Source organism: Lactuca sativa, chromosome 7 (genome assembly GCF_002870075.4).
Source record: "Lactuca sativa cultivar Salinas chromosome 7, Lsat_Salinas_v11, whole genome shotgun sequence".
NCBI lineage: Eukaryota > Viridiplantae > Streptophyta > Magnoliopsida > Asterales > Asteraceae > Lactuca > Lactuca sativa.
This window is the reverse complement of record NC_056629.2, coordinates 31,837,406-31,853,346: the sequence shown is the minus strand read 5'-3', so window position 1 is coordinate 31,853,346 and position 15,941 is coordinate 31,837,406. Positions and strand designations below refer to the sequence as shown.

Here is a 15,941-nt window from a genome sequence, read left to right as displayed (position 1 = left end):
GGAAGGTTCATTTCCAAATCTGCAGAAAAGGCACTTCCTCTATACCAGACACTCAAAGGATGATTAGACAAAAAACAGTTTAAAGGGACAGAAGAAGCAGACACGACATTACAAAAACTAAAAGACACCCTACAACAGCTCCCAACCCTCGCTTGCCCACTCCCAGGGTAGACACTATAGATGTACTTAGCAGCGTCTGCAGAGGCTATCTCCTCTATGCTAGTAGTGGAGAGGGAGAACAAGCAAACCCCAATTCATTTTGTTAGCAGGGCCCTGCAAGGGCCAGAAGTTAATTACACAGCCTTCGAAAAACTTGTCCTCGCCCTGGTTGACGCAGGTAAGTGACTATGGAGATATTTCCAAGCCCACAGGGTCGATGTTCTGACTAGTTACCCAATAAAGCAAGTACTGCTAAGGCCAGAAAAGTCCAGGCGCCTAGCCGAGTGGGATATAGAGTTGGGAGAGCATGACATCCAATACCACCCCAGGACAAGCATCAAATCCCAGGACCTGGTGGAGTTCCTAGTCGAAATCCTAAATACTATCAAGGGAGTGCCAACGACGATCTCCACTAACCCGCTCGAGCCAAAAACCAGTAAAGAACTCTGTAAGTTATACACTGACGGCGCAGCAAGCAAGGAAGGCTCAGGCGCAACCCTGGTCCTTCAAAGCCCCAATGGCGAAGAGATCACTTACGCATTATGGTTCGACTTCCAAGTATCTAACAACGAGCCAGAGTACGAGGCACTCGTAGCAGGTCTGAGGTTGGCCAAGGAGGTTGGCGCAAAGCAACTAGCAACCCTCAGGGATTCACTACTCATCACAAACCATATAAATAGGACGTACGAGGAAAAAAACTCAAGGATGCAGAAATACCTAGATGCATTTCGAACTCTAACCAACACGTTGAAAAGCTTCTCCATAAAATAAGTCTCCCGAGGATAGAACGCAAGGGTGGATGCTCTTAGAAAGTTATCATCCACTTCCTATGATCACCTAACAAAGAAAGTACTAGTTGAAGTGATCCCGGAGAGAAGTATTGATAATGAAAAGGTTCATACTGTATCGACTGTACCGGAATGGACCAAACCGTATGTCGATTACTTACGCCAAGGCGTGCCACCAGATGACCCTGAGGAGGCAAGGAAAGTCAAGATCAGGGCGTCACATTTCACAATCAGAGATAATCAACTATGCCGGAGAGCGTACCTCAGCCCATGGCTAAAATGCATCTCCAAGGAAGAGGGGCATACATTCCTAGAAGAAAGTCATTCTAGGGACGCAACGGCACATGAAGGCACTCACAGGCAAAATACTCCGCCTAGGGGTATATTGTTCAGACGTGTACAACGACGCTGCAACCTAACCAAAAAATGAAAGGAATTCCAGGCATTCGCTCCTTTCCAAAATCAACCGACCATGCCGTTGACCAGCATCACCAGCCCCTGGCCTTTCCACCAATGGGGGATTGATATAGTAGGACCTTTCCTGCCAACGTCAGGGGGTGTGAAATTCTTACTTATGACCATGGACTATTTCTCCAAATGGATAGAAGCAGAACCGTTGGCCACCGTCACTGGCAAACATATGATAAAGTTGATGACCAAGAATATTTTGGACTGTTTTGGCACCCCAGAATCCTCATAAGCGATAACGCAACACAATTTGAAGGAAGTCCCTTCAGAGAGTGGTGCGAAGACAAAAAAAAATTCACCATCGGTTCACATCAGTGGCGCACTCTTAGGCCAATGGACAGACCGAAATATCAAACAAAACCATATTTAACGGTTTCAAAAAAGGCTACTCAAATCGAAGTCCGCCTGGGTGGATGAACTCCCGATGGTGATGTGCTCATATCGCACTTCGCACCACAACAAGGTCAAGCACGGGCGAAACACCATTTAGTATAACCTATGGGACGGAAGAGGTCCTCCTATTGGAAATTGTGGCCAGCTCTCTGCGAACAAAGAGTTTCGAGGAAGCAGCCAATGAAGAAGGGCGACACCAGCACCTGGACATGCTCGACGTGAAACGTGAGGCAGCACAGCTGCGCCAAGCACTGTACAATCATGAACTGAAAACTGTTACAACCGCCAAGTCTGGGTCAAAAGCTTCAAAGTTGGAAAATGGGTGCTAATAAAGAATAAGTTTAGCCATGCCGAACCATTAGGGAAACTCAGTGTCACGTGGGAAGGACCATACAAAATCATTAAAGCCCATAAGAATGGTGCTTATGTCCTAGAAGCTCAGGACAGGCGTGCCATTCCAAGAACGTGGAATGTGCAGAGCCTACGCCACTTTTACTCCTAAAACGAGTGTCAAAGGTAGAATCAATGCTAGCTAAGGCATTGTGTATTAATTTTAACATGTAAATGTAATCAGCAAGAATTACTTTACTACTTTCAATTTTATTACACTCTAAGCAAAACTAGAATCAATAGAAAGGGAAATTCAGATGCACCTTATTTTCAAGCTTGAAAAACAAAACAAAGAAGCTGTGTACATTTACCATGTGACAACAAGGACTGATCATCCAATGTCATATGAGTGAAATCTTTACAAGGAGGCAGCCATGGAGTTTTCATATAAGAAGGTTCATAACCTTCCTCCCAAAACATTTTCATCATTTACATCATAGCAAACATACAAACGAACATGTGACATGAGTGTAGAAGGATCATAACCTTCCACCAATAAAACATAAAAGCATAATTGCATGAGCCCCAAGATGATGATCTTGGCTACACCTAGGGTCTTTTAGAAGCAAACTACAAGAAAATTCTCGAAGACCAGTCTTGTTAAAATGTAAAGAGTTCACTAATAACAGAACTCAAAACAGGGGTGCCAGCAAACCCTGCGTAAATACCATGTAATGGCCAACATAAACCATACATGAGGCAATCAAAGAATATGTGCAGTAATACCAAACATTCATACCCACGAATATAAAAGAAACATTGTCATGATTGTCAGACTCCTAGACTTTCAAATGGACACAAAGGGAAAAATAGACAAAAACGAACAAATAAAAAGAAAATATTGTTTAAGGGATTACATCAAAAACAAGTCACAAAGCAGGGCTACTTGTTACCAGGAGCAGATCTTGGGCCAGGGTCCTCTCCTTCGCCTTGGGCTTCTTGGAAGAGATTGCGAAGTCTAACCATATCCAAACTATCCAGGTGAAGGTGGCTAGCAAATTATGCTTTTGTGAAAGACACCAGGGCATCCTCCATCTCTTGAGTCCTGGTGCCACATTCTCCTCGGCCTTTGGGTCCGACTCCCCAGTGGTCACCTGCTCCCAAATAATCCTTTTGCCCTGTTCCACACCAGCATCAACACAAGCTTTCTGCACATGCACCAAGCGTTGGAGAAATTATGGGCTCTCGCCCACCCTATCCACCACCCTGCTAAGCCCGTCATTAAGGATCCACGAGACATACTTTTCCAATGCCCCTTTCACAGTACTCTCAGTAACCAGATCAACATCCAATTCTGCTGTAGGCTCGGTTAGCCCTGCATTATCCAAACTCAAATCCCCCACACGATCATCCAGGTGCCTTCCCTCCTCCTCCAGCTTTGGCACTTGATCTGCTAAGTTTTCCTTCTCAAGCAACACCATCTCCCGCTCATCCTCCCAACAACGCTTGTCAGTCTCTATCTTTTCCAATTGGGTTCTCAGTTCCTCGCACTCAATAATCTTCAGGTCAGCATCAGACTGAAGGGTCTCCATGTCAGTGATGCGTCCAGTGGTCGCAACCAAGTACGATGACACCTGAGCGGCGGCATAACGCAAGCCATCATCCATGTGCCCATCGAATAGGATGCTTAAGGCCTCAGTGGTGGCGGGAGGAAAAGCATGTTGACATCACTCCAGAGTGGTGTCGTGATCGGAGACAAGATCCTGGGCTATCAGCTTCCAAGCCGGCTTATAGGCATCTGGATGAGAGCCTGCAAAAAGGGGGGGGTTGTGGTTTTGTCAAAAGAAATTGATGCGAGACCATGGGAAGGCGAAGACCCAGTATTTGCCTCGGCACTTCCAGCGGTGGTAACAGGGTTGGCCTTGTCGGTGTTCTCTCATGATATACGATCGGGCGATTCAGTTGCCTGATTGTGTGCCCTCTCCGACTGTTTCGAAGGACCCTCATCGGGGGCACGGGTGGAGCTCTTGGAAACCTCTAGCAAGAAACTCAGATTACGTTTCTTGCGAAGAGGGGGCTCAGAGCTAGCGGTCTTAGCAAGACCGTCGACAAAGGCGTCCAGAATGCCAAAGCGCCTCTTCACACGACGAAGACTCCTTGGAGACCCTGAAGGGGTAGGATCCTTCTGGGAAGCACAAGTGAGAACGACGACTTGGAGATCTGACTCATCGTCACCACCTACGCCGACGGGAGACTCGTGTGTAACCACGACTCCTTAGCTAGAGACAGAAGGAGGAAGAGCTTCTACAAGGTTGACTTCACGACATTGAATGTCACCCTTAAACAGACCCTGAAGAGCCCTCTCCAAGGATATAATCTCCTCCCCACCTGGAAACAAAACAAAAACAATGGCGGTTAACCAAAACACCGATTTCAACATATTTTGCTAAAAAAAGGGAGGGGAGGAGGATAAGGGAAGAAGAGTGGTACTTTCCTTCTCAACAAAGAACTCGAGCATCTTCCCATGAGCTCTCCAAGCGGCGCTCATTCCACCGGCGGCCAAGAAGCAATCGAGCCAATCCTCTCTATTGATGTTGATCTTCTCCAAGGCGTTTGCGAAATCCTTGTCAGCACCAAAAAGCATGGGAGCATGGTCCACATACACCTTAACCCTTGGGTAGCCAAGCACCACAAGATCATTATTCACCCTCAAGAACTTTTCTTTCCAATTCTTCTTGGACTTTTGGACGTGAATAAGAGTAGGGACTCCCCACCGGAGAGAAAAGGTTCGAGTCCTAGACTAGGTTGAAGCGTTGAAGAAGTGATTGAATGACGGAACAGTTGGTTGACGACCTAGAGTACAGAAAAGGAGCTCAAAGCCTATTATCTTGTTTATAGCAATAGGTGTCAACTCCCTCACTGAAAACCCGTACTCACAAATGATCAGGTTAAAGAAGTCGGTGGTAGGCAAACAAAGACCTGCCACGAACAAGGCGATCGAAATCCCGACTTTTCCCTTAGGGGGTTGTAAAGTAACGCGTCGAAGAGGGGAATTTGTATGTCGTGTTCAGGAACAAAGCTAAACCGGAATTGGAAAGATTCCCACTCTTCGACGGTGAGATTTCTTCCTAAAGAAAAAAAGGACGCCATAAAAGAGTATGAAGGAAAAGATGAACAGGTTTATTTCGAATAAGAACTCAAAGGAAGAAAGGTAGCAAATGGAGAGGATGTTCCAGGATGAGCAGAGGATTAAATACCAAAAAAGGAGAGCGAACCGTTTCCATAATGAAACCACTGAAGAGCGGTGATTTCTCCCTGACAACCGCGCAGACCACCAATAGCCTCTTGCCATGTGCCTGGGAATAGACCAGAACGACGTTGCTACGTCACAAACGCAGACCCCTACTAGTCTAAGGGACTTTTTAACGTTACCCTGTACGATCACGTTAAAGTTAATGGAGAATCTAGACAGAACGTTACTATGCCAATACCTTGGTCAAGACCCGGTCTTGGCCCACGCATCCCAGCGTCGAGCTCACTTCTCGGCGCCCATCACAGGGAAAGAACATTCCATGTGCTCTCCCCATTTATTCAAATCCAATCAAAAGGCAACGAATGGCTCCGATGACGCCCACAATTGACGTCACATGGTAGTTAGTTAAGGTGGGCGTGATCCTCCCAGTCAGAGGAGGCCATGTTTCACGCTAATCGGTCGAGGTCCCCACGATCCGTTAGAAGCAGGTATAAAAGGACCACTTCCACCTCAAGGAAGGGATCTATCTTCTCTCTTACAGAACTTACCAAAAAATTACCTCTCTCAGAAAACTAACTTGATTGTTGGAACGGCGTCCCGGGAGAACACCAAGACGTCCTTTAACGATTCTTCTTTGTTTATTTTGTTTGTTAAGAAGAAGGATGGGTCACACAAAATGTACATAGACTAAATAGAACTTTACAAACTCACGGTGAAGAATCATTATCCACTACCTATGATTGACGACTTGTTTGATCAACTCCAAGGAGCATCGTGGTTTTCCAAGATTGATCTACGTTCAGGATACCACCAGTTGCAAGTGAGAGAGGAATATACTCCAAAAACGGCCTTCAGAACTCTGTATGGCCACATAATGATGCCTTTTAGGATCATTAATGCACCCATCGCATTCATGGATTGAATGAACCATGTGTGAAGGCTTATGTTTGATCAATCGGTAATCGTGTTTATCGACGATATCTTGCTCTTTTCAAAGACTCAAAAGCGAAATAAGAAGAATCTAAGAAAGGTACTAGAGGTCCTAAGAAAGGAGAAATTGTATGCCAAGTTCTTTAATTGCCAGTTTTGGTTACGAGAGGTCCATTTTCTTGACACCTTGTCAACCAGAATGAAATTTTAGTAGATCCAGCCAAGATGGAGGCAATAACATAGTGGCCGGTCCCATCTACTCCTTTAGAAATCTGAAGTTTTCTAGGATCAGCAGGATATTATAGAAGATTTATTCAAGACTTTTCCAAGATTGCGGTACCAATGACCCCGTTTAACAAAGAAGGGAGTTACTTTTCCTTGGGGTCTTGAGTAACAATTGGTATTTGAAATGTTGAGACAAAAGTTATGCAAAGCTCTAGTGTTATCCCTTCCAGAAGGTGTTGATGACATGATAGTTTACTGTGATGCATCAATCATGGGTTTTGGAGCCGTCCTCATGAAGCGAGGTCGAGTAATCGCATATGACTCAGGACAGTTAAAGCCCCACGAGGCTAATTACCCGACATACGATTTGGAGTTAGGAGCAGTGGTCTCTTCTCTCAAAATTTGGAGGCATTACTTGGATGGAGTGTGATGCACCATCTACACAGAACACAAAAGCCTGAGATACCTAATGAATCTACCCAACCTGAACATGAGGTATCATCGATGGTTGGATGTACTGAAAGACTACGACTATGAAATCCTTTACCACCCAGGTAAGGCTAACATAGTGGATGATGCATTAAGTCGAAAGACAACTAATACACCGATGAAGGGCATATGCTTAAGGATGACTGATGCGTACAATAAGCTACACCTAATTTTATATTTATAACCTAACTAAATTGCAGCTAGGTAGTGTACCTAGTCAGGTGTCGATCACAGGGAACGATTTTGACTTATTAATTTATCTACTACTAAACTAACCTAGTTATTATCAAAGAAATGGAATTTATCTAATTTTGCAAGTTTAGATGAACTTAATTCTTTAACACAAACTCAATCACTAAATAAACACTTCTGTTAGTTCGAATCCACTTTCACTCAATGGGTTATAAATTAGCTATGACAATTACTGTTGGTTACCAATTAAGACGGTATTAGCAATTTAGTTCTAAATCTACTAACATTAATCAATTCATGTAAATATACGAATGGTCACACAATAGTTAACACATAACCGATTATTAAATGAAATTGGAGCTATGTAAGATTGATTTGATAAACATACATTATGGTCATAATCATGAGTTCTCTAGCACAACTTAATTTTAATAATTTATTTGCTTAACTAAGATTGGTTTGATCTTAGCTCTAATAAACTAGTGTTCACTAAATTATTAGGTATTCAAATTCATGTAACTTCATATTCACTAACTACACAAAATAAGAATTTAAAGCAATCAATTATTAGACAAACATGCTAGGTAAAATCAATCAAACACAAGTCTTAACCAACTAGTAAATTAAAGCTAAAGTAAATATACCATGAGTTACAACTTCATCTAGCTAACAGAAGCAGCTAGATTTAGCAGGACATCCTAGCAACTAAGCAAACAAAATCCATAATCAAAAACATGTTTAAATATACCAAACTATGAATCAAATTATGAACTTCTTCTCCCTTGGTGTTGAAAGCCAATTCCAAACTTTTCCTTCTTCTGAAACTCGTCTCCAGGAACCCTCCAAGGCAGCCAAAAAGTCCTCAAGTCGTAATGATCAAGCGTTTATATACTTTTCCCGAAAGTCGTGATTCACGTTGTGAAAGGAAGCTTCACGTCGTGAATTTAGAGATATCCTTATCGGGCACGGATTCTTACTTTGCACGTATTTATCTTCTGGAAGATTCAAGTCCACATCGTGAACTTGTGGTTCACGTCGTGATTTTAGCTGAATTCCTGGGTTTCTTCTACTTTTGTACTCCAAGTCTCCAAAGTTCCACATTTTGTCATATTTGTTCCCTTTCTTCGAAAGTGCTTCCATTTGGATGCAAAATATAATTTAAGCTTATAAGTACCAATATTCTATGCAAATAACCACATTATTAGTAAAAATGTAAATCAATATTGCCTAAAAATATGTATAAATATGGCAATATCAAAATACCCCACACTTGTGTTGTGCTTGCCCTCAAGCAAATTTAACTATTTTTCTAATTAAACCTTTATCACCAACATCACATAGAACGATCCAACTCAAACTCATCCATTATGCCAAGACCTCAACGTGTGCATTTGTGTCTAAAATGTTTCCTAAGTAACCCCCTCAATCCTAAATACTCACAATCCTCATAAACACGCACCCACTTCTTTCGAGCAATGCTCATTTTTTGCATCCCTCCAAATCCATCCGCAGAAAACTTCCTAACCTCAAGGTATTTTTGTAAAGCTACCCAAGCATACATAATCTAGAGAATTACAACTTTAAAATACCACACTATGGAGCTCTTGAATTCTTCATTTCATTGATATTAACTCTTTGATTTCTTCGAATTCACCACTTTTTAGTGTAATTCTTGGTATCTTCATCTTTTGATTTTTTAGAATTTTTGATCTTCAAACTTTGATATTTCATAGCTCCAAAAATTCTTCAACTTTTCTTGTAATTACTCTCTCTTTTGTTACATGTATAACTCACTTTTTTACTCAAAAACCTACATGCTTAAGCATGGGCGCTTAACTTCAACCCTTATTGGTTAAATATATTAGTTTTCCTAGATACATTTCAAGTACAAGCTGCTAAACATAGTGCATCCCTCAAACTAAGCGAGGTTGTGTTTTTGTCCCATGATTTCACTAGAATAAAGGAGGCCACAAATACACTATAACATATATTGGCTAAACTAAACATTTAAGCTCTCATCGGATCATACCATGCAACACTAGCAACTTAAGTTCAAATTATCATTATTACTAGAAATTATTAGATTATTATTTCAAACCTATTAAAAATTTTAAATTTACCTATTTCTAGCAATTTACTTTTTTGACCCCCTACCCCACACTTATTACATACAATGCCCTCATTGTATGCATAAATTAATTAAAAAGCAATTAATAGGAAGAAAAAGGAACAAACTCCCTTGGATAGTAGTGGCAGGGCCGAACTCCGATCGTGCGGATAAAATGTGCATTTCGAATATGAAACTTCCTCAAAATAAGAACTTGGATCCTGATCACTGCGAGATATATAAGACACCTTGACGAATCGAAACTTCAATCTTTAACAAATGAGGCGTAAATCTCGAAAATGTGAAGAATAATGTGGGAAAGCATACGCCACATTATATAGTGGAGGGAACTAGCCAGTATAATCTTCAAAATAACTCCAAAGAGAATGGTGTTGAAGCATATAAAAAAGGTGAATGAAAAGGTTGCATTTTTGTGAGAAGGTATGACTCACGTCTATAAAAAAGGTGAATGAAAAGGCTGCATTTTTGTGAGAAGGTATGACTCACGACGTGAGTCATAGTGTTCACGACGTGAGGTCGCTAAAAATAAAGTCAGATTGCCTTCGCAGCCCAGCTCACGACGTGAAGGATAAGGTTTCACGACGCGAAATCTGGGCAAACAAAAACTGAAACAACCCATCTTCCTTGTAAATAAATGTACTCCAACCAATGTCTTAATAAATAAAGACCCTTCTAAATGCATTATTTGACGACTCTTCTAACTCTATCCTCTCTCTCGACTCACCCACACTTATTTCCAATTGTGGGTCTCGGCTCGTGACTCTAAACTCTAAACGACCCTTTGCTAACCGTAAAGATCATAATTCGACTTTCCTTCCCGATACTCCTTAGCAATTATGAAACATAGCAACCAAAGGAAAAATAAAAGTAACATAATACTTTAACATGAGTTCAACAAACCAAACAAGTTCAAATCAAAATAAAAGTAAACAAAAAGCCAAGAAAACTAAAATAAAGAGATCACTCATCATCTTCACGTCCTTGAGCTCCACTTGGTCCTTCTCCATCTCCCCTCGGTATCCATAGCTCCTCCCATGTAGGTATGTACGGGCATTGCAGTGGCATGGAAGGTGGTCATCCCACACCCATATGAGAAAACATGGTTTCAAGAATTTGGGTGTTATAAGTCATCCCACCGCGAAGATTATCCAAATAAGAACCAACCCGACTTTGAAACGGGTCGGTGGGTACTCCACCCGCATGTGGTTTTGCATGAAGATCTCGCTCAATATCACCCTAGGCTCTCACATTCCTTCGTTGTCTCGCCGAAGGTTGTTGCTCGGGTTGCTCTACTTGTTGCTCATCATCCTCCACGGGTATCATATATCCTCCCCCAACATTCACTACCACCCGCATAACACCCAAAAACTGAACCGTCAAATCATTATCCGGAAAGCGAGTAAGATTCCGAATAAAATTAGGAGTCAAAATATTGTATGACCGAGCAAGGCGAGTGACTAAATGTCCACCCGTAATCGGACTCCCGGGCCTAGAATTAGCCGCTTTCTTCCCTAAAAATCAAGCACGCATGTAGGGAAGGTCGCAACAAACCCTAGGAGTAATAATACTCCATAAAAAGAACAAATTCTGATTGGGAACCTTATCACCATGGTGCTTGTGGTTGACCGAAAACGTGACAAGGCGATGAAGAAAACGATACACGAGATTCCGAATTTGTGATTCACTAGAATCACAAGGATTGTACTCGTGATTGGAGACAGTCCGCCAAAATTGAACATCAAATGTTCTGGGAGTAAAATCCAGAACACAACCAAGTAAAAAGGGCACAAAGAATGGAGATTGAGTCTCCACTTCCGTATATAGCCCCATGCGCCAACCAAACTCCCGAATACTACATTCTTAATATACCCCACCTAACTGGAAAACAAGTGCCCAGTTGTAATCAAAATCCACAGTCCATTCTTCAAAGCTTACGGTAGAGAAAAACTCCACCGATAATTCCTGATAAATGGGTTCTTGAATTGCAAACCAATTCCTCCACCCATGACATGTAAAAGAAAAATCAACCCACTCGTACACCTTAGTCCAATAATGCTCCAATTCCACAACCATGCCCACACCGCGCAACCATCCCCAATCGACAATAGGTGCTATCACAAACTCCCTATTATATAGCCATCCCAAACGGTTTTCGTATGTGGTCAACAATGACCGAGAAATGTTTCGTGGAAACCGGTATAACGGATGAATGCTCGCAACATCAATAGGATCTTCCTCCTGTTGGACTGCTCTTCTAGGACCCATATTCTTGCACTGACCAAAAACAAAACAAAACACCCAAGATTTCCTATTAAAAATGAAATAGGAATTTTGTTTGCCCAGGGTACATAACGTGTACTGGCCATTCATGTTGTGTATCGTAGTCTGGACGTGAGTCTCGATCTGCCATGTTACAGTCCAAATCTGACATGTATGATACTTGGGGTTTGTTTATTCCACTAACCTAAGGCCATGTAAATTGAAAACACCAACTAATTCAACCAATTTGGGTTTTTGAATTTCTAAATAAACCCTAACTCTTAAAATGCATAAATTGTAAGCAATAGAAACAATTGAGGGATGAATCACTCACCAAATGAAGTTAAGAGACAAAAGATTCAAGAAATTTGGAAGAAAAATGGAGAAAATCGGTTGTGGGGCTTCTTTACTTCGTGCGACAGTAAACAAATGGGGAGGTGCGACAGTAAACAGTTAAACTTATTGGGCTTAAAAATCGGGCCAATCTAAGATAGTCCTCTTATCATCTATGACCACGACGTGGAGCACAAGCCCACGACGTGAATGTAGTCTAGACAAAAATTAATTAGTTAATTATATTTGTTTATTTTAATTGTTTTCCACTTAATTCCAAAGTACCCCATAGCTAATTTTTCCATTTAACAGTTTTTGGATGACGAATTGATCACTTTCCTAAACTAAAAATGTAAAAAAAAAACTAAAAAGAAAAGAAAATCCAAACCAAACTCGGGTTGCCTCCCGAGAAGCGCTTCTTTTTTATGGAATCGTGAGCCGGACTCCGTGCCTCCTACGTTGAGTTGTCAGAGGAGTCCACCACCTGCACCTTCTGTTCTTTCCATTGTCTCTTGTACGCTTGAACTTGTCTAATGTACGCCTTCTTTGAATTTTCTTTTTTAGCTTTTACTTCATCTATATCAAGTTTGCGTTTGATCCCTTTAGTCTTTAATTTTTCATTATTCTCATTAAGCTTCACAGGAATCTTTTCTTCCTTCACCACTGGACTCGTCTCCTTGGAAGTAGCCTCGTCTTCATCACTCGACAAATCATCGCTTTCCTCACTCATCAAAGTTGTTGTTTTTGTGTAGGTAATAACTTCAACGAAGAACAGGACGGATGCTCTTGGTTTGGTGCGTTTGACTTGATGAATTTTCTTAATTTCTTCCTCCATGAGCTTTTCTAATTCTTCCAGTTCACTATCTTCATCAATATTGAACACCTCATCGTTAACATCTTCTCCTTGAAACATATCTTGTACTCCAAACTCTTCCATATCATCACCAACCCTCAATGTAAGCTTGGATTCACGAACATCAATTAAAGCGCTAGCAGTATTTAGCAAGGTACGACCAAGAATGATTGGGATATTTACATCCTCCTTCATATCCATAATCACAAAGTCAACTGGGAAAACAAATTTCCCAATTTTAACAAGGATGTCTTCTATGATTCCCCTTGGGTGTGTTACCGAATGATTGGCCATGTGGATGGTCATCTTTGTAGCCTTCATTTTCTGAATATTCAGCTTTTGATGGAATGAATATGGCATCAAATTTATGCTAGCCCCGGAATCGGCTAAAGCATAAGTCTTCAAATTGTTACCAAACTCACATGGAAGAGTGAGGCGTCCATGATCTCCCGTCTTCTTAGGAATCTCTCCGAATACAGATTTTGAGCTTTGTTCACTAAGAATGACCTTAGAATTCTTCTTCAACTGCTAATGAGTGTCTACAAGATCTTGTAGGAACTTCGCGTATTCTGGGATTTTTGAAAGTGAATCGATAAAAGGGGTATTAATAGGAATAACTTTTATTTCTGAATAAACTCCAAATGTTCCCTTTCCAGTGGGCTGAGATGTGCTCGAGATAGAAACGGAAAAGCTGGTCGGTAAGCCGGAACGGATTCTGAATTTTTCTGTTCAGATTGAGACCACGTCGTGAGAATGGGAGGCTCACGACGTGAGTCTGGTGTTTCATCAAAAATTTCATTTTCAAGCTTCGACTTCTTTGGTTTTGGTTCGGATGGATTTGGATCCTCCTCTAATGCTTCTAAGAACTCAAAGATGGCCTCTTCTTTAGTATCAATCATTATAACATGAGATTGAACATTCTTTTCGAGAAATTGTGAGGATAATTTGCTGCTCACCAAATTAGTGAGTTGACCAACTTGGACTTCTAGGTTATGGATTGATGCTTGATGATTTCTTAATGAGGCTTGCTGGGCAATCATCATTTTGTGTTGTTCTTTCATCATGTTCATATGTTCCTTTAGCACTACATCAGTATCATCATGCCTTTTCTCGGACGCTTCCATAAATCGGGTCAAAATGTTTTCCAAGTCTACTTTCTTCTTGGCCGGTGGTTGCTTTTTTTGATAGAAGCCTCGGCCTGTCAGCTTATATTTCTCTTCTTTTTGCTTCTTATACTCATCGTAAGGCAACTACTCTTTCTTTGGTTTCCTCCAGTCTTCATCATACTTGTCCCCACTCGAGTAGCAAGCTTAAGCCTTCTTGTTCCCATATTCATCCAAATGGCAATCCTTAATCAAGTGTGGCTCACTGCATCTTTCACAACCAACTCTTATTGCATGAATTGATTGGTCCATTTGGGTCAATCTTCGGTCCATAGTATTGAGCATCGCCATCATAGCAGCCATCTCTTCAGAATGTGCACCTCCACTGCCTTTTGCTCCATCTTGTCTTGGGTTGTGGTACTCACGAGAGTGTTTTGCGAATTCTTCAACTAACTCCTTGACTTCCCTTGGATTTTTCTTTGTCGGTGGCCCTTGAGAATCAAGGAGTTGTCTTGTCATAAAATTGACCCCATCATAGAAAATAGACATCTCTTGTCGAACATTAAGATCATGTTGAGGGAAATTCCTTAACAACCCTTTGTAACGCTCCCATGCCTCGTATAATGACTCCCCTGGTTGTTGCTCAAAGTTGGCTATTGCCTTCTTGAGTTTAGCTTCTTGGAAGGTGGGAAAAACTGATCTAGAAATTGCTCACGCAATTGACACTTTTTTCCAAACATGTGATCGCCTGTACACAACCTGCGATCTCATGTATTGAGTTTTCACTCCCGGATGAATTTTTGGCACTAAAAAAACCTACAATCCATGCTGCGACCAAACCTGCAATCGCATAAAGGCTCCATGCGATTGCATGAAGGCAACATGCGATGCGTACAATAAGATACACCTAATTTTATATTTATAACCTAACTGACTTAACTAACTAAATTGCACCTAGGCAGTGTACCTAATCAAATTATATAATAGTTGGGTAAGTTGGGTGTCAATCACAGGGAACGGTTTTGACTTATTAATTTATCTACTACTAAATTAACCTAGTTATTAACAAAGAAATGGAATTTATCTAATTTTTCAAGTTTAGATGAACTTAATTCTTTAACACAAATTCAATCAATAAACAAACACTTCTGTTAGTTCGAATCCACTTTCACTCAATGGGTTATAAATTAGCTATGACAATTACTGTTGGTTACTAATTAAGACGGTATTAGCAATTTAGTTCTAAATCTACTAACATTAATCAATTCATGTAAATATATGAATGGTCACACAATAGTTAACACATAACCGATTATTAAATGAAATTGGAGCTATGTAAGATTGATTTGATAAACACACATTATGGTCATAATCATGAGTTCTCTAGCACAACTTAATTTTAATAATTTATTTGCTTAACTAAGATTGGTTTGATCTCAGCTCTAATAAACTAGTGTTCACTAAATTATTAGGTATTCAAATTCATGTAACTTCATATTCACTAACTACACAAAATAAGAATTTAAAGCAATCCATTATTAGACAAACATGTTAGGTAAAATCAATCCAACACAAGTCTTAACCAACTAGTAAATTAAAGCTAAAGTAAATACACCATGAGTTACAGCTTCATCCAGCTAACAGAAGCAGCTAGATTTAGCTGGACATCCTAGCAACTAAGCAAACAAAATCCATAATCAAAAACATGTTTAAATATACCAAACTATGAATCAGATTATGAACTTCTTCTCCCTTGGTGTTGAAAGCCAATTCCAAACTTGTCCTTCTTCTGAAACTCGTCTCCAGGAACCCTCCAAGGCAGCCAAAAAGTCCTCAAGTCGTAATGATCAAGCGTTTATATACTTTTCCCGAAAGTCGTGATTCACGTTGTGAAAGGAAGCTTCACGTTGTGAATTTAGAGATATCCTTATCGGGCACGGATTCTTACTTTGCACGTATTTATCTTCTGGAAGATTCAAGTCCACATCGTGAACTTGTGGTTCACGTCGTGATTTTAGCTGAATTCCTGGGTTTCTTC

At 40.9% G+C, this 15,941-nt stretch overlaps 1 non-coding gene across 1 annotated transcript; it reads left to right on the top strand.

The window, feature by feature from the left end:
• The first annotated feature begins 14,468 nt into the window (after positions 1–14,468).
• Positions 14,469–14,575, top strand: LOC111892067 (small nucleolar RNA R71). Its single transcript, XR_002850422.1, has one exon. It is a non-coding gene; the product is annotated as a small nucleolar RNA R71 (small nucleolar RNA).
• The last annotated feature ends 1,366 nt before the right edge of the window (positions 14,576–15,941 follow it).